The sequence below is a fragment of the Chelon labrosus genome (genome assembly GCF_963514085.1).
Source record: "Chelon labrosus genome assembly, chromosome: 1".
Taxonomy (NCBI): Eukaryota; Metazoa; Chordata; class Actinopteri; order Mugiliformes; family Mugilidae; genus Chelon; species Chelon labrosus.
This window is the reverse complement of record NC_140337.1, coordinates 25906791-25927502: the sequence shown is the minus strand read 5'-3', so window position 1 is coordinate 25927502 and position 20712 is coordinate 25906791. Positions and strand designations below refer to the sequence as shown.

At 40.2% G+C, this 20712-nt stretch overlaps 1 pseudogene across 1 annotated transcript; it reads left to right on the top strand.

The window, feature by feature from the left end:
• Positions 1 to 6082: 6082 nt before the first annotated feature.
• LOC311491979 lies at positions 6083 to 19428 on the top strand (annotated as a pseudogene). Its single transcript has 2 exons — positions 6083 to 7745; positions 17040 to 19428. The product of its transcript is annotated as an uncharacterized misc_RNA (transcript).
• Positions 19429 to 20712: the final 1284 nt, after the last annotated feature.

Sequence of the window (20712 nt, the reverse complement as noted above, 5' to 3'; positions counted from 1 at the left end):
TCAGCTTAGCTTTTTAAAACCACACAGCTCATTGTGGTTTGAACACTGAATGTATTATAAAAATGAAACTAACATGAACTAAAACAGAACAACCAGGTTTTAAAAGTGAGCTTTTTGAAGAAATGTATCTGATCAGGGCATTATGACAAAAAAAAATGAACACCTCACACACCATCTACTCCACCTGGTCTCTGCCAGAGCTTCTTCTAATACGGACAGTCTTGCTCCATAACATTATGACCACCTTCCTAACACTGTGTAGGTCTCCCTTGTGGTGACTCATCAGAGAATGGACATGGTCCTTCTGAGAGTGTCCTGTGGTTCTTCATGTTTTCTTTTTAGTTGTTCCTAAAGTGTTTTTGTGTGTGTGTCTGTGTCAGGCTGCATCCTGTTGGGGATGGCTGCTGCCATCATCCTACTATCCTATCAAGTCAAAATGTGCACTGAAATTGTAAATAGACAAACGTTCTCAGCTAGTAACCTCCATTTTTTTGGTCATAATGTTGTGGCTGATGGGATACATTTCCTCAAAAAACTCACTTTTAAAACCTGGTTGTTCCGTTTTAGTTCATGTTAGTTTAATTTTTATAACGCATTCAGTGTTCAAACCACAATGAGCTGTGTTGTTTTAAAAACGAATCTGAGACTCTGAATGTGTGAAGGAGAGACATCGTGTGGTTTAGCTTCTTCAGCTTTCTCAGAAATCTGAAAGGTTAATGCAAATTAAAGTGACACTAAGAAACTGGACTTCCTCTTTAGGCTGAGTTTATATTGGAGGAGGATCATCATGCTGTTACTGCTGCTGTGAACACAGAGAGACAAGGTCAAGAGATTTTCAGGAAACCTTCATGACGGTGAGTTTTTCTTCAGTTTCAGTTTATTTTCTCCTTGTGTCTGTAATTCAGTGAATACAAACACAGAGCACAAGTTACTGAGACATTTTTATTTTATTAAGAATTTTCTGAAATCCTTATCCAGACTAAACTGAGTCTGTTAATACAACTGACATAATCACCAACACATGTCACTTATATGTGTCAATGCATTGGCACATTTTTCGCCTGTCAATTTAACACCATTTCCCATGGCAACAGCTGACAAAAACTCAGTGATTAGATAAACTAATTTAATATGATTTCCCAAAACATTATGTTTGAGGGCAGACCCTCAAGCCCAGTTTTGTATTTTTATTTTCAAAATAAAAGTACAAAAGCTTGTAACACCAACCAAAACCTAATAAAGAGGCCGTATAGAAGCTATGCCTTTCAAAAGAGAACTGAGTTGGAGGGCAGACCCCACACACAAGTTTAATAGAACTTAAGTCAGCAGCAGCAGCATTGGCTCAGTCAAAATTTCTTCTAACACATGACTAATTAATAATTAACACGTCTTCATAGAGGTTGATCCACAGTTTCATCAAATAAAGAGTGAATATAGTGTGAACAATCATGGGTTTTCAGTTGATCAGTTCATTTAACTTTAACTTAACATGCAACAAACTATAATACACTGATATTTATTTATTTTTTACAGTGATCCACCATGACATTACTGAAGGCTCTCCTGCCCCTCGCTGCTCTCCTCCTTCTGTCCGTCGTTCCCACAGAAGCTGAAGTGGTGAACTCGATAGCAGAGTGTGATGAATTCTTTCTTAACGATAATCCACCAAATATTACAGGAATCTTGGAGGGAGGGAAGATCCTGGACCAGAACAGATACAAACCTATTTGCCAGACTTTGAACAACATCAGAACCTTTGTGACGCTTTACGACATCGAGAACAGGATCCCAGTGTTTTCTGCTGCAAAGTTCAGAGGGAGTCATGGCAAAAAAAAGAAACTTTGGATGATTGAACCACAGGTGAGCTTTTTAACAAAGAAAATACCATAATACTAAAGTATTTGTAGATGTTTTTTGACAAGTCTCATTTTATTTGACATCAGTTAAAAGTTGTTAATCAGTTGAAAATACATGAAATAAACTGTTATGATGCTGCAGTGCATTGCCTCAGTGTCAGTTACTCTACCTGACTTTTTGGACATTGTTGAGACCAAATTATTGTCTAAACTCTCAATCTGAATTTACTTTGAAAATGAAGCAAAAGCACCAAAAAATAGTCTTGTTTACTTCCTAAGGATAATTATGTGGAACCAAATACTAACTTTACTTTGAATCTACTTTGATGTAACCTTGTATGAAACAGTAATTTAGTTTTTAATTGTTACAGCTTGAGGATCCAAATGACAGCTACAACATGACACCAGCAAAAGATACGCAAACCTACAACCACCAGGCTGTGGACACTGACTACGAAGAGGGTTTAAAGCAAGGTTTTAACAGAGGCCATTTGTTACCAAGCTCTTATGGATTCGATGTAAATGAAATAAAATCCACCTTTACCCTGACCAACATTGTTCCACAAAACAGAAAATTCAACAAGGGAACCTGGGGCAACTTGGAACAATGCATCAAATGTGTTATGGAGAAATACTGCATCAACAACAATAACAAAATAGAAGGTTTTGTAGTAATCGGAGCACGGCCCAGCACCAACAATACCCTCAACAACAGGGTTAATATTCCCTCCATGCTCTGGTCAGCGTTCTGCTGCTACAACAAAGAGAACAGATGGTTAGCAAGTGCACACTGGGGCGAGAACAGGAAAATTAAAGAGAAATATCTGCAGCCTAAGACTCTGGAGGAGCTCCACAAGGAACTGGGAGTAAAAGTGTTTCCTGGACCAGAATGTCCTCTCGACACAACTATCAAACAGGTTGACCCAGAACTTATAAGTGACTGCAACTGCCCAAAGTAGGTGTACGACTACTACTGGTGTGACTATCAAATGATTCCGAGGTCAAAGCAGCAATGACATCAGAACAGCTTACAGATGCATTAACATGTCAATATATAGCTTGTGCAGACGCCGCTGTTACTCTCCCTAGTACATCTCTTCCTTTCAGCTTTCAGCTCCTCATCAAACTCCATCAAACTCACCTCCTTCTCCAACCTCTAACCCTCCTTTTCCTCCCTCTAACACAATTCTCTCTCCGTCACCAGAATGTCCTTTCCTACTACCAGTAACAGAATAACAGCTAGCTCTGCTTTGTGCTGACCTATTTGTATATCCGTAATCTAAAACACACTTGTGTCTTTGTGTGATCAGTTGAAATCTGTATTTTATCCTGAAATAAAAGTGGCACAAGGAAAACCCACGTCTCAGAGTGTCTTACTTCTCAATATACATCTCCAATAGAAAACACCAGCTTTGTTAAAAATGGGAGTTTCACACATATCAACATCTAGACTGATGGGAAAGTTGGGACATTGTCATCAACTAATAAAAAGACTTCTTTGTATTGCTTCAGGTGCTTTATTCATTTATTTAAACGTGTTCAAATCCTCTTAGTTTCACCCTCCATGACTTTAAAAACGTTGTATTGACAGAAGAAAGACACAAAGACAACAGCAGCTTGTGGTCAACATGTGTCTTTTCTCTTTAGGTGAGAAACTTCTCACTTCACCCACTTGTTTTCTGTGTTATTTCTTTACTGTTTGAGAGAAGAGTGATCAGGTCCTAGAGTTGGTGTTGTCGTCTGTACTGAGAGAACTGGAGGTTCAGACAAAGTGTCCTGATAGTTTTCAGAGTTTGTTCAGAACAGAGAGAAGAAATAAGAAGACGGCAAAAAGAAAAAACAAACGCCACTGAAATGAAGTATAGCAGCAGTAGTAGCTCCGCTGTCTCTCTGTGTTGTAGTTCTGATTGCTTCCAAAATTAAGGCAGAGAGAAAACTAAAAAGAGAAAATAGAAAATCTCAGTAGCTGTATAGATGCTTAGTGTGTCAGAGAGACAGTGCAGGGAGGTCAAACATAGGCCAGTTCAGTTTTCAATAGAAGTAACTGATATAACAGTTTCTCTCCACTAGGGGTCGCACTGGTTTAGTCAGAGAATCAGACACAACACAACACCCAGAACTAAACAGCAGATATCAGCAATAGCTCGTCTGTTTTCCTTCTTCAGAGAGTTCAGGTTGTTCATAAAATGTTTTCATAAAAGGAAAGTTAATTAAATGTAAACATTGTCATAATGTTCTTGTTCTTCTTTGCACTAAAACAAAGAGAAACATCTGGAGTTGTGATTATTTACAGGTTATTATGTTATTATGTTAGTGGCCCCCTTGAGGTCACATTGAACTGTGGCCCCTGAACTAAAATGAATCTGACAGCCTTGCACTAGTGTGTGTGGAGGACCTCTCTACATTAGAACTATAGTCACAGACCTGAGACTACTCTCCTTTGTTTCCATATTTGTCTGTGTTAAATAATGTTCCTGTTACTCTGAGTCAGAGTTTAAATGATTTCTTCCATCATTAATAACTGATGTCAGTGTAAATGATTCTTCTAAAGTCTCTTTAGATTTAGTCCAAAGACTCTAAACTGTCACCAGCTCCACTTCTTCTGATGTGACTCGTCATGTTTCTTCATCTAAAGCTCCATCCAGATGTTAACAGCTTTTATCACTGATGTCTTTCCTAATGTACAGTATATTATAGTTACTATTTATTCATTACAGACTGATGCTGCTGTTGTTATTGTTCATCATAAATTGCTCTATGACATGTAAATAAAACAGTTGAACCTTAAACCTATAACTTTTCTTTTTAGTTTCGAATGGTGACATGATATTAATTCCACATTTCCACCACATTCATTTTCCATTGATTAAAAGTCCATGTAATCAAACAGCACTTCAGTCAGACTAAGAGCAGAGAAACAAACTAATAGCTGTTGTTGAGGCTCCTTAAGCTGCTAGATACAGTATATGATGTTGAATCAGCGAGTTTGACTCTTGTTCATCCAGAGTGGTCACAGCATGGACCAGTGGGTCTGAATATTCAAAACACCAGATTAGATGGTGGAGTCTTTGACGTCACTGCTCCTCTTGTCTAGTCTGAACTATCCTGTCACAGCAGAGTAAATGTTTCAGGAAGTAGCTGCAGCAGAGAGTTTACCACTGACAGAACGACTGTATCAGAAGTGTCACCTCCTAAAATGATGGTTGTGATCATTGTTGGTGTTTGTGTCCGTGTAGAATCACAGTGTGAATGGAGGAACAAACTATCAACAGAACACATGAAATGTTAGCTCTTATCAACTAAAACGAATGGAAGCAGTAACAATAAAAACCTCCTGTTCATTTTTCTCCAGAAACGTGTGTCAGAACAATTGATCCTAATTTGTCTTTCAGGCTGCTGACCAGGAAATAACCACAGTCCCTCCTTCTTTGTCATGAGTTTAGATTTCTGATGCAACCGTTGAACCAAGTTCAAACAGCTACTTCCTCTTCTGAAACATTTTTACATCTGAAACATTTTTACTGTTGTGAAGTGAAGCAGTTCCTCCATGCAGCTACGAACAAGTAAGTAGGCTCTAACCGTTTGTATTCAATGTAGATTATTTACATGACTGATGACTGGTCGTTCATTCAGATCAGGAAATTAGATCAAATCAAAAGATTTCACATTCGCTCTTTAAACGTAAAAATCTGAAAACTGACTGACCCATGAAAAAAACATGGATTTAACCTCTAGTATCAAAGTCTTCAGATCGTCCAGTAATGATCTTCAGTATTTTAGTTGCAGCGTCATAATCAGTGAGTTACTTTGTTTTCAAGTTCAATCTGAATCAACCGTTGACTGACCAATAGCCTTCTAATGACTAAAATAAAAGCTGATTATAACTGATCTTTATAGGGATATGAATTAATGAGCAGTAAACGATCATCCAGTAGAATTAGTGTGTAACTGTATGAATTTTATTCTGATTTGTTTTGTAGACTGTTTCTCTTCCTGGAATAAGTCAAAGACTGATAACCACTTCCTCTTCCTGGAGCAGCTCCACTCATATATCCTCATGTTTCCTTGTTCCCTCCCCTTTAGATCTCTACATTGAAGATGGGTGTAACCAGCATATGGTGAAGTGTGAGAGCTGACAGGCTCCATTCACTGTAGAATCACATGTTGTTCAGATCAGAGCTCAGATTAGTTTCACTTCTAGCAAACAGAAACTCACACAGTCGTCTACACTGAGAGGTGAAATGGAGCAGAAAGGAGTTCAGCTGGACAGAGAAACCTTCTCTTGTTCCATCTGTCTGGATCTACTGAAGGATCCTGTGACTATTCCCTGTGGACACAGCTACTGCATGAACTGTATTAAAAGCCACTGGGATGGGGAAGACCAGAAGGGAATCTACAGCTGCCCTCAGTGCAGGAAGACTTTCACACCGAGGCCTGTCCTGGAGAAAAACACCATGTTAGCAGAGTTAGTGGAGCAGATGAAGAAGACTGGACTCCAAGCTGCTCCAGCTGATCACTGCTATGCTGGACCTGAAGATGTGGCCTGTGATGTCTGCACTGGGAGGAAGCTGAAAGCCTTCAAGTCCTGTCTGGTCTGTCTGGCCTCTTACTGTGAGAAACACCTCCAACCTCACTATGATGCAGTTCCATTAAAGAAACACAAGCTGGTGGAGCCCTCCAAGAAGCTCCAGGAGAACATCTGCTCTCATCATGATGAGGTGATGAAGATTTTCTGTCGTACTGATCAGCAGAGTATCTGTTATCTCTGTTTAATGGAGGAACATAAAGGACATGAAACAGTCCCAGTTGCAGCAGAAAGGACTGAGAAGCAGAAGGAGGTGGAGGTGATGTTACAAAAAATCCTGCATGGAATCCAGGAGAGAAAGAAAGATGTGGAGCTGCTTGGACAGGAGCTGAAGGCCATCAATGGCTCTGCTGATAAAACAGTGGAGGACAGTCAGGAGATCTTCACTGAGATGATCCGTCTCATCCAGAAAACAAGCTCTGATGTGACGCAGCTGGTCAGATCCAAGCAGAAAACTGAAAAGAGTCGAGTCAAAGATCTTCAGGAGAAGCTGGAGCAGGAGATCACTGAGCTGGAGAGGAAAGGCTCCGAGCTGAAGCAGCTCTTAAACACAGAGGATCACAACCAGTTTCTACACAACTACCCCTCATTGCCACCACCTAGTGAGTCTACACACTCATCCAGCATCAAGATTCGTCCTCTGAGAAACTTTGATGATGTAAAAGCAGCTGTGACAAAGACCAGAGAGAAACTACAGGACATTCTGAGAGAGACATGGACAAACATCTCACTGACAGTGACTGAAGTGGATGTTTTACTGTCACAACCAGAGCCAAAGACCAGAGATGAATTCTTGAAATATTCACGTGAAATCACACTGGATCAGCAAACACAAAGCTGTTATTATCTGAGGGGAACAGAAAAGTAACATTAATGAATCAGCAACAGTCTTATTCTGATCATCCAGAAAGATTCACTGTTTCTCCTCAGGTCCTGAGTAGAGAGAGTCTGACTGGACGTTGTTACTGGGAGGTAGAGTGGAGAAGAGGAGGAGTTGGTGTAGCAGTCGCATACAAGAATATCAGCAGAGCAGGGTGGTCAAAAGAATGTTTATTTGGAGGCAATGACAAATCTTGGTCATTACGTTGTGACACAAACAGTTACACATTTCACTTCAACAAATTCTCAACTCCCATCTCAGGTCCTGTTTCCTCCAGAGTAGGAGTGTACCTGGATCACAGAGCAGGTATTCTGTCTTTCTACAGCGTCTCTGAAACCATGACTCTCCTCCACAGAATCCAGACCAAATTCACTCATCCTCTCTATGCTGGCCTTCGGTTACTTGATTTTGGAGTTACTGCTGAGTTGATTTAAGTCAAATAGACAGAAGTCACTTCAGGGACAGTTGGTTAAAATGTGTCTTTTAGTCTCCAGGTGATTTAGTCTCCATCGTTGTAGCTGAGAGCTCCTTGTTCTTCACTGCACAAAGATCAGCTGTCAATCACACTTTCTGGGCTCTACTTTGACGTCTCCTGGTTTGTTGTTTGCTTGATGTTGGACTTTGTTTGGGTGGCACTCCTTCCTGTTTAGCCACGGAGGCTCTCACTGCTCACCATGACTTTCATTCAGCTAAACTGACATTTGTCCACATGAAAATCTAAACTTGTCTGTGCTCTGAACGTCTCATGAATATTTGTGTTGATGTGTTTGTATGTTGTTGTTTCTCTTCCGCTGCATGGGCCTCAACAGAGAAATCAGCAGACCTTCCTTTATCACAGAGATTTAGTTCTGACTTTGGAAAGAAAGAAATCTACAATTACATCTCCATTGATGGGTTTGGAGACCACATGTTGTTGTTGTTCAAATGGATGAACAGACGAGCTCATGTCAACTGTAGTGATCATGATCATCATCAATCAGGACATCAGTCATTATTTGATTGTACATAGCTGATATTCTGAGTCCAAGTGTGGATGAAGTGAATCTGTGAATCATGAAATCACTGAACAAGAGTCATTTATCAGACTTTACTGATTTAATGGGAGAACAAACTGAAACTTCACATGATGAATAAAGCTGCTGTTTGTCACACATGAAGAAATGACCGTCTCCTGTCTTTATTCCAGGATCTCAAATAAAGCCCATGGAGAATGTGGAGCTAATATGAGAGTATAACTGAGACAGTTTTCCTCCTGAAACACCACAAAGTACAGAGTTGATGTTTACAGCAGAAGAATGTTTGTCAGTCAGTCAACTCTCTTCAATGAAACAGCTCAGTCACAGAGAAATGAGCAGCCTTTCTGTCACGTGGTGATTTTTACAACCCAGATTTAGTTCTTGATCTCGGTCGATAAACAGGTTTAATTCTACGAGACTTAAAATGTTGAAAAGACTCCAAATGAAGTGGGAGAAGTTTGGTGGTGAACACGTTTAGTCCTCAGCAAACTGAAGATAGTAGATATGATGAAGATGTGGACTTGATGATGATTTATGGGACGTCTGACTGAACTGTACTCTCAGACGAGCGTTAGCTTTGAAAAACATCCTACCAATTAAGTCGTCATGTGCATCATATGAAATGATTTACACACTCAGAACAATGAGCAGCCACACATGTGGTGACTATTGAGCAGTTTAGGAGGTTAGGGGCTTTGCTCAAGTGGAGGAAAGGTGTTGGAATTATAAGCATTTTATACATAGTCCTTGATTTTCAGCAGGGACTTAAAAGCTCTTTCATGGACAGATGTGAGATATTCCTTCATTAGTTCTTCATCAGTTAAGCAGATAAAATGACTGAGTTATCTCCCAGTGTGTTACTTGATTTGGAAATTGTTGCTGCAAAGTCAGAAGATGTGTTTAAAGGAGCTCCAGTGAAACTGGGCTTGTAATTCCTCCAGTTTGTATGTGAATATCCTCAAATTAAAGCTGAGAGTCTGCACTTTAATCCCAGATTCATTATAGAACTGTAACTTGAATATGTTCTGATCAACAGGTAAAACAACAGAAACAGTGTCCAAACACATATGGAGTGGATTTCTAAAAGTAGCGTTTTATCCCACAGGACTTGAACGCACCAGATCATTTCACAGCTTCTAAATGTGGTTTGATCTCCCTGATAACATGTGATGAAGTCAAACTGTGTACAAACTGAGTTGAGGAGCTTTAACCTCCACTACATCCCTGGTTAGCAGGATGAAGGCGCCCTCTTGTGGTCTTCATCACATTTCAGAACAGATCAGATTTGTACCTGAAGAAGCCTTGGATGAGTGCTGGAACGTCTTCAAGAGACAGTGAACTAACACAAGTTATGAATATGTGATGTTTACGTTATCAAAGGAGCAGATGATGGAGAAAAACTCTGACCTTCTGGCCTCAAATGAGCCTTTAAATCAGAGGTCCTCATTTAGCAGGTCATGGACCAGTACCAGACAACAAACCATTTACTACTGGACCATGAGGAGACAATATGATCCTGCAAACTCCCTGAATAATGAACACATCATTGTAGGTTATCTGTGCTGCAGACTCACTGAACTTGTCGTGTCCTCTCACCACCAGGGGGAGCTCTCTGTTTATGAGCTGCTGCAGAGAAACAACAAATGTCAGTGTGTGATAAATATGGGAATACCATCAGAATCAATCAGCTAAATATAAAGAGACTTTAAAAGAATGATTGTGCTGCCCTGGCAGAGTGTTGACTGTAGCAATGCTGTAGACAGACAGTTAACAATCCCAAGTCCTCCAATAAACACCCAGCCTTGACTTTTATGGTATTATAATAAAGACTCGTTGCTTCCTTTGCTTTGTTTGGAAAATTGAAACATTACAAAAAATATACAGTTCACTTTTTGTCACATTTAGTTCACTTAATTCATTCATTCATTAAAACAATGTAAACGTTTAAAACATGCCTTCAAAAACAAAACACATAATACAATTATAGACACATTAGTTCCAGATACTTCGTTTCCAAGGCAGAAGTTTATCAGAAAAGAAATCAGTGACTGTTGTACTCTGAGCTCAATGAAAACTGTTTGACTGCAGTAAATACCTCTGGCCAGTAGGTGTCAGTAAATAACTGATTTTAACCTCTGAACTCATAAAGGTCACTTTTCAACTTGTTTAACTTAAAGACAGAACACTGACAAACTGAGTAATATGACTATTTAATACAGGAAAATATGGAGGTTAAATATCTCAATAAAGTTAATTTCGAAGGCAAGAGCTGCTGCTGCTGCTGCTATAAATATATCATGAAACATCAGAGCTGCTGCTTCATGTACACGATGCAGGACTGTGACTTTCTGATCAGTTGTCAGTTCTCCTCTGCCTGATAGGAGCTCTGTGTCATATTCACTTCAAATGTTGCTGCTGAGGAGACAGAGAGAAAAAGAGAGGAGCAGACACACTGAGAACTGGAACATGGGAGTCTTTCAACTCCATCATTGAAGACTGAGAATTGATTTGGACTTCATTTTCTAAACTGACCACAGACACATGAGTTGAAGATGATGAGCAGCAGGACCCTGCAGATCATCTTCAGGTGAAGAGTCATGAACACATGAGGCTGAAGGTCACTCTCTGCAGATACAACAAGTACAATCTATTGCACTGTTCTGTCACAAGGTGGCGCCACTTTTATTGGATAGGCAAAGGGGAAGCTTTCCATGCAAGGTGTCAGGACCCATTTCATAAAAATGACCAGAACTGAAAGACAGAATTGCATTTCTAAATGTATTTTCCGAAAACATTTCTACTTCTATTCTCAGAATACATTTCTAAATTTATTATCCTCTAAAGTTGACTTTAAATATGTTTGTATGGCTCTTACTGTTTTGTTATTATCTTTAGCAGAACATTGAAGTTGAAATCTCAGTGTTCTTTCCATTTTCCTCCATAAAATGTGCAACAGCCCAGATGGCTTTAGTTCTCCAGTCATCTGTGTATAAAGATTTTTTCTTCCTAGTGGTACCATTACTTTATGAGTGGCACTCAGTGGGTTGCCAAAATAGAGTTGTGAAGGTGAATAACTGGTTCAGGATCATTTCTGCATTTTTTTTTTTTTATTACTGAGGAAGCACCACTTGCAAGAGTAGATGATCGCTGCATGTGCCTCATCTACTCTTGCATTCAGGAAACCATCAGCTTTATGTGGCATCACAGCCAGGTGGAGCAATGAACTAGAATGACTTCCTGGCTCAGCTCAGCTCAGATCATTTCAACAATAGTTTTTATGCATCTTCTCCAGACTGGAGGAATCCTTAAATGAAAGGTCAGCTGATAGAAGCTGCTTGGTTCCGGCCTATACTGATGCTCCTGACATTTAACAGAGGTAGTATCAGCAGAACTCTTCTGTTCATCCCAGTTTTCTCTATGACAAGAATGTGTTTCTGTCACAAGGAGCGAGAACTATTCAATAGTGACTAAAATATTTTGGCAGTTCTGAAACCAGTTAGTCTTGAAGCTGCACCTCTCAGACACACCCTGTGAAGTGTTGTGTAATGTAAAAAAAAAAAAAAAAAACTATCAGAACAATTGATCCTCATTTATCTTTTATAGCTCTGATTGGAAAATAAACACAGTCCCTCCTCATTCACTTTTGAACCAAGTTCAATCCTGCAGCTCCTCTGAAACATTGTTTTGCTGTTGTGTAGTGAAGCAGTTCTTTCCACGAGCTTCTCCATCCATATTTGCTTGGATCGATCACAGAAGTAAAGTAGCTGCTGTGTATTTGTAGTAAAACACAGATTATTGGCTGCTGCACTAAAAAGGGAAACAACAATGTCCCCATGAAAGCTCCACAGTTGATATTCGATATTGTTGTTGGTTTTCATAACTGTGCTCAAACAAAAACCTAAATGTGTTGTTGAACATTTTCTTTCCACCAGTCTGAAAGAAGACAAGTTATACAGTAGAGGCAGAAGAGAGCAAATAAGTCAGTTTTCAGAGAGCAAATCTGAAAACTGAGTTGACCCATGAAAAAACATGGATTGAACCTCTAGTGTCTCCTTAAAGTCTTCAGGTCTTCCAATAATGCTCTTCTTCAGTATGTTAGCTGCAGCTTCAGTATCAGTGAGTTACTTTGTTTTCATGTTCAGTCTGAATCAATAGTCGACTGACCAATAGACTTCTAATGACTAAAATAAAAGCTGATTATAACTTAAGTTTTTTCAAGGGACTGAATTAATCAGCATTAAAAGCTCATCCAGTAGAATTAGTGTGCAACTGTAACATGCCTGTGGCATCTATGACTATGAATGATGTGGATTTTATTCTGATTTGTTTTGTAGGTCTGCTCCTCTTTCTGGAATAAATCAAAATCTGATAACTCCTCCCCCTTTTTTGAGCAGCCAGTCAGTCAATCAACTGTCTCCAGTGGACAGGTCTTCTAGATATGGGCCTTCTCCAGCTACTCCTCTTCTTTCATCTGCCCAGTTGGTGAGTGTCAGCTTCCCTTTGTCAGTGTTCACTAGAAGTTAAGAGGAACGTTTGGCCTGTTTAAGTTGAAGTGTCTTATTCTTCTATTGATCCCATTGTTGTTTCTTTATGAAGTAATTTGGAGCTGTTGTAAGAGAGCAGGTGTTATAAAGATGATTTCTATTATCGTTGATTTCAAAGTGAGAGTTTGAACAAACTGTTGCTTTGCAGTGAATGTAATCATTTCATATTTGGTTAGAAAAGAGTACCAACACCAATAGAACATGGTCCTTAATGAGGAAAATAAGAATAAACACTTGAGTGATTCCTTTAATTCATACACAGATCGACCATAACATTATGACGTTATGATTATCTGGGTATCATGGCTCCTGTCAGTGTGTGAGATATATCAGACAGCAAAAGAACATTTTGTCCTCAAAGAAGATGTTAGAAGCAGGAATAATGGACAAGTGTAAGGATTAGAACGCCCCTGACAAGGACCAAACTGTGATGACTACACAGCATTTTGGTCACATTGGTCAGATGACACAGAGGTCATCTTCTGGAACATTTTGACGACAATGTGAGAGTATGAGGAAATGTGAGAGTATGAGGATTCCCCGTTGGCCATGAACACAATGCCAAGTGAGTGCAACAAGCTGCTGATATGACACATAGTCTACCTGCAAAGTTTTACCAGCAATGGAAGCAACAACCAGAGTCAGTAACAAGCTAGGTCTGTGGCTGCACCAATCCCAACAATCCTCTCTTCAAACTGGGCATCTTAAGAATTACAGACACCAACTCATGCATGTAACACAGCCACACATGTGCAGGATAGAGCTAAATCTTCCGCATAACAGAATCATTTGTCCTGCATCATGCGTTCTGGTCCCGCATGTGGCACAGACCGAACAAAGGAAAAATATTTTTCACACACTCTATCTCTCTCTCTCACCATTTGGTTTTCCGTTACATTAATTTAATTCAATTTTTATTTATATAGCGTCAATAACAATACAAATCGTCTCAAGACGCTTTACAAAAACCCGGCCTGAAACCCCCAGAGCAAGCCTGAAGGCAACGGTGGCAAGGAAAAACTCCCTTTTAACAGGAAGAAACCTCGAGCAGAACCCAGCTCATATGGAGGGACCCATCTGCCTAAGGCCAGCCGGGTACAGACAGAAGAAAGAGAGAAGAGAACAGCAAAGAGAGAAGAGAAGAGAACAGCAAGATAAACATACATCTGTCATAGATACACATATCTGACTAAAGCGTACATGTGGAATCTTATGATACAAACTGATGATGTTACATGACAGTTTGAAAATGTAAGAGGAATCATAGGAAGGTTAGAAGTATACATTGTGTTTTCATTTATTGTCTTTTGAATAAGTGTTTTTGAATATACAGTGCAGCTTAGTATTTGCACCCCTCACAATTTCTGCATGAAAATAATCAGCGGATTTTCACAGAAGTCTTGACAGAAGACAAAGAGAACCCTATCAAACAAATGAAACAAAAATATGTTTTTGTGTTTGTTTATTCAAAATGAATAAACAAAAAAATGAATTATTTGTACCAATCTGTGAGGTGCAAAACACTTGTTTCCAGTATCTGCTGCGACCTCCTTCTGCAGCAATAACCGCAGCTATAGTTTCTGGTAACTGCTGATCTGTCCTCTACAACAGCTCGGAGGAATTTTAGCCCATTCCTCAGAATAGAACCACTTCAGTTCTGAGATGTTGGTGGGTTTCCTCACATGAACTGCTTGCTTCAGGTCCTTCCACAACATTTCTATTAGATTAAGGTCAGGACTTTGTCTTGGCCGGACAGGACTCAGTTTTCTCTTCAGACTCAGCTCGTGGAGAGATGTCCTGACATTTTAACAATCATACTGATAATAACTATATCGGCTCCTACTAAACCCAACACAAGTGATACCCCGCGTGAGGCACAGTACTGTAAGCAATTATTCTTAATGTCCTCAAGTTGATTAACACAAAGAAATCTGACTCTGTGTTTAGACTGACAAAGGATTTCTATATTCAAGACCATCCATCACAGGATTTGACATCCAGAAATATTTTGTGCATTTTTGTGAACATTTAGAATATATAGAGAGAACTAGACAATTCCCCTGCGGGAAATCGCGAGAGTGATGCAGTGGCCGCAGCAGTCTGCGATACCATGCTATATTGCTGCGACAGTACGATGCTACGATGCTATGATGATGCTACTATGCCAAGATGCTACTACAATGCTATGATGCTAAGATACTAAGATGCTATGATACTAAGATGCTACAAAGCTAAGATACTATGTTGCTACGATGCTAAGATGCTACAATGCAATTATACTAAGATGCTATGATGCTTTAATGATCACCTGTTCATATAGTCATAATATAATCCTGGTGAAAATATTTGCGACTTACGTTGCAAATAATTTCATGTTTGACTACAAAAAGTAATGGTCAGGTCAAGACAGGTATGAAAGTATTCGCGACTTACGTCGCGAATGTCTTTACTAAGTAGCATGTCTTTACTACCATGAGCAGCAGCTATAACAAAAAGCACAACTCAAATAGTCATTTAAGGCCTGGTTCCTTCTGACTGGATGGGTGTGAGTTTGATGTCATGCAGGGTACAACAAACCAAACAGGATGAGGAGGATGCAGTAGGCCTGGCTGAGAGAGAGAGACACTGAGAAGGGTCGTCCTTTACGCCCTTCTACAAACTGAAGGGCAGGTACAGGCGGCAGACCCCTCCCAGCTCCACCTGAAAGCCAGCATCAAATAAGGAAGAGAGTGGGAGGGATCTCACTAGGATCCCCAGACAAAGAACGAGCAAATCGTAACAATTGATCGTTAATCATAATAATTTTAACAATAAAACTCATTACTCCTACCTGAGCAATAGTTGAACAGTTTACGGCACAGTCTTACAGTTAGATAAACAATAATATTAAACTTAACACATCCAGGCTGTAACAAGGAATCAGCGATGAAGTGAAGACCTTCAAATTGTCCTGCGAGTCCAGCTCTTTGTCTCATGTTGGACGTCACTGCAGTCTGTCTGGATCAGCTGGAGGAAAACTATAGGCAGACAAATAGACATGTCAAATAATGTTATGTAACATACTTAATATAACTCTTATGAGTGTTCAACAGCTCATTATTTATTTAATTAAAAACATCATATTATATTAAATTACTCCAATGATATAGATATACTGTCATTAATGTTGTTGCAAGCCATAAATGTTTCCTACTTTATGTGGTGGAATAATATATTTTTCAGTTTGACACAGTTTCATTTAAAAATATCTTCCCTTTAAATTGTAAAACTTCAACATTATTACTGTGATAAGCACCCGCTAGCAAGGCGGCGAATTAGCCGGCGGCTAACCCCACTAGCCTCCGCGTTAGCTCACGGCTAACTGCCGCGGCTAATTCTTGTTTAACTCCCGCGGGTCCGCGGTTAAATCCCGGTTAGCTAGCGGTTAAATCCCGGTTAGCTCGCGGTTAGCTCGAGGCTAGCTCGCGGTTAGCTCGAGGCTAACTCCGCGGTTGAGTCCGCGGCGGTTAGCTAGCGGCTAGCTAGCTCCGTTAGCTCCGCTAGCTTGCTAACATACATGAGCTATGCTGGAAGGCTAGTCGTCGGCTAAATCACTGGGCGGCTAGTAGTTAGCGTCTGTTACCAGTTGAGCTATTCACTGACCTAATAAGATGAAGGAAACGGGTCAGGGATGTTGTGTCACGAGTTTCAGCAAAGCAGCCAGATATAATTTGTGTTTAAAATAAAGGAAAAGGTCATAATGTCAGGTTCTGGCCCCCTACAGTACTGCAGTAATGGTTTGGGGGGTTTTAATGTTTTGGCAGATACTGTTTTCCACTGAGAGCTCTTTTCCCGCCTCTGGTCCCCTTCTGCTGCGTGTGTAAGCTGCTTATTCACTTAACGTTCTTATTCACGCCAAATCTCACCAAAATGAACAACACTGTTTATAGAGATAACTACTGATATAATTCTAAGACATTTGGTAATGATGGGAATTTGACTCCAGAGAGTGAGGGGTAAAGAGTCACCATATGTCAACAATCAGTTTTTATGTCCAGATCAACATCTGACTGCAAAACACCAGAAAGGTTTTTAGCAGTAAAACTTCACGAACAAACAATGTATGCCTCATCTAGTAATAAGTCAAAGTCTGATAACCACTCCCTCTTCTTGGAGCAGTTCCACTCATATTTCCTCATGTTTCCTTGTTCCCTGCCCTTCAGATCTCTACATTGAAGATGGGTGTAACCAGCATGTGGTGAAATGTGAGAGCTGACAGGCTCCATTCACTGTGGAATCACATGTTCAGATCAGAGATCAAACCAGTTTCACTTCTAGCAAACAGAAACTCACACAGTCACCAACACTGAGAGGTGAAATGGAGCAGAAAGGAGTTCAGCTGGACAGAAAAACCTTCTCTTGTTCCATCTGTCTGAATCTACTGAAAGATCCTGTGGCTACTGCCTGTGGACACAGCTACTGCATGAACTGTATTAAAAGCCACTGGGATGGAGAAGACCAGAAGGGAATCTACAGCTGCCCTCAGTGCAGGAAGACTTTCATACCGAGGCCTGTCCTGGAGAAAAACACCATGTTAGCAGAGTTAGTGGAGCAGCTGAAGCAGACTGGACTCCAAGCTGCTCCAGCTGATCACTGCTATGCTGGACCTGAAGATGTGGCCTGTGATGTCTGCACTGGGAGGAAGCTGAAAGCCTTCAAGTCCTGTCCGATCTGTCTGGCCTGTTACTGTGAGAAACACCTCCAACCTCACTATGATGCAGCTCCATTACAGAAACACAAGCTGGTGGAGCACTCCAAGAAGCTCCAGGAGAACATCTGCTCTCGTCATGATGAGGTGATGAAGATTTTCTGTCGTACTGATCAGCAGAGTATCTGTTATCTCTGTTTAATGGATGAACATAAAGGCCATGAAACAGTCCCAGCTGCAGCAGAAAGGACTGAGAATCAGAAAGAGGTGCAGGTGATGCTACAAAAAATCCTGCATGGAATCCAGGAGAGAAAGAAAGATGTGGAGCTGCTTGGACAGGAGCTGAAGGCCATCAATGGCTCGGCTGATAAAACAGTGGAGGACAGTCAAGAGATCTTCACTGAGATGATCCGTCTCATCCAGAAAACAAGCTCTGATGTGGAGCAGCTGGTCAGATCCCAGCAGGAAACTGAAAAGAGTCGAGTCAAAGATCTTCAGGAGAAGCTGGAGCAGGAGATGACTGAGCTGGAGAGGAAAGGCTCCGAGCTGAAGCAGCTCTTAAACACAGAGGATCACAACCAGTTTCTACACAACTACCCCTCACTGCCACCACCCAGTGAGTCTACACACTCATCCAGCATCAAGATTCGTCCTCTGAGGAACTTTGATGATGTGAAAGCAGCTGTGACAGAGACCAGAGAGAAACTACAGGACATTCTGAGAGAGACATGGACAAACATCTCACTGACAGTGACTGAAGTGGATGTTTTACTGCCACAACCAGAGCCAAAGACCAGAGATGAATTCTTGAAATATTCATGTGAAATCCCACTGGATCCAAACACAGCAAACACATGGCTGTTATTATCTGAGGACAACAGAAAAGTAACATTAATGAATCAACAACAGTCTTATTCTGATCATCCAGACAGATTTACTGATTATTGTCAGGTCCTGAGTAGAGAGAGTCTGACTGGACGTTGTTACTGGGAGGTGGAGTGGAGAGGAGAAGAAGTTGATGTAGCAGTCACATACAAGAATATCAGCAGAGCAGGAAGCTCAGATGAATGCTCATTTGGATCAAATGACAAATCTTGGTCATTATATTGTTACACAAATAGCTATGTATTTTACTACAACAAAGTCTCAAGTGTCGTCTCAGGTCCTGATTCCTCCAGAGTAGGAGTGTACCTGGATCACAGAGCAGGTATTCTGTCTTTCTACAGCGTCTCTGAAACCATGACTCTCCTCCACAGAGTCCAGACCACATTCACTCAGCCTCTCTATGCTGGACTTCACCCTCTTGGTTCTGGAGTCACTGCTGAGTTGATTTAAGTCAAATAGACAGAAGTCACTTTAGGGACAGTTGGTTAAAATGTGTCTTTTAGTCTCCAGGTGATTTGGTGTCCATCGTTGTAGCTGAGAGCTAATTGTTCTTCACTGCACAGAGATCAGCTGTCAATCACACTTTCTGGGCGGCACTTTGACGTCTCCTGGCTTATTGTTTGCTTGATGCTGGACTTTGTTTGAGTGGCGCTCCTTCCTGTGTCTGTTTAGCCACGGAGGCTCTCCCTGCTCAACATGACTTTGATTCAGCTAAACTGATATTTGTCCACATGAAAATCTAAACTTGTCTGTGCTCTGAACGTCTCATGAATATTTGTGTTGATGTGTTTGTATGTTGTTGTTTCTCTGTTCTGACAGTTAAGAATTCTGACTTTTGAAATAAATAAATCTACAATTACATCTCCATTGATTGGTTTGTTGTTGAAATGGATGAACAGACGAGCTCATGTCAACTGTAGTGATCATGATCATCATCAATCAGGACATCAGTCATTATTTGATTGTACATAGCTGATATTCTGAGTTCAACTTACTGATTGTGTGGATGAAGTCAATCTGTGAATCATGAAATCACTGAACAAGAGTCATTTATCAGACTTTACTGATTTAATGGGAGAACAAACTGAAGCTTCACATGATGAATAAAGCTGCTGTTTCTTACACATGAAGAAATTACCGTCTCTTGTCTTTATTCCAGAATCTCAAACAAAGCCCGTGGAGAAAATGTGGAGCTAATATGAAAGTATAACTGAGGCAGTTTTCCTCCTGAAACACCACAAAGTACAGAGTTGATGTTTAAAGCAGAAGAATGTTTGTCAGTCAGTCAACTCTCTTCACAAGACTCACAGATTGACCGTATGGTAGTCCACAACTGTGGAGATGAAAATAAATCTCAAAGTGAGGGAAAACAAACACTGAAATTACAGCTATGAAAAGTGAGATATTATGTTGAGGCTGGATGGAGTCATTAGAAGAAGAGACTGCTGGAAGTTTTTGAATGAGCTAAGGGACTATCTGCGTTTTGTCATGCAACATTTGGACATGCAGTCATAACACTCATATCACATGAAAAGAAGAAAGTAAACCCCTACATTCATAACACCTTTAAAATGGTTCAGACTACAATCAGGGTTCCAGATTTGCTGCCAGTCTTCAGATCTTCCTTCAAGTTGTCTTAATTTAACCTCTGGGTCAGAGCTACTGCTCTCTAAGGTCTTCAGAAAAAAAAACAACGGAAGCTCTTTAGAAAACAAAGATGATTTCATTAATTTTGAAGCTCTCACACTTTAAAGGCCAGAAGGTCAGAGTGGGTCAGTAGTTACAGATTGTGCTTTTGTGCAGAAGCTCTTTAGAAAACAAAAATGATTTCATTCTGTTTTTCTCCATCATCTGCTGCTTTGATAACGTAAACATCACATATTCAAAACTTGTGTTAGTTCACTGTCTTTTGAAGATGTTCCAGCAGTCTTTCTTCTGTCAATACAACAACGTTTTTAAAGTCATGGAGGGTGAAACTAAGTGGATTTGAACACGTTTAAATAAATGAATAAAGCACCTGAAGCAATACAAAGAAGTCTTTTTATTAGTTGATGACAATGTCCCAACTTTCCCATCAGCTGGTGTTTTCTACTGGAGATGTATACTGAGAAGTAAGACACTCTGAGACGTGGGTTTTCCTTGTGCCACTTTTATTTCTGGATTAAATACAGATTTCAACTGATCACACAAAGACCCAAGTGTGTTTTCCATTATTACCATTTGAATTTACTGTCGATGTTTATTTTAGATTACGGATAT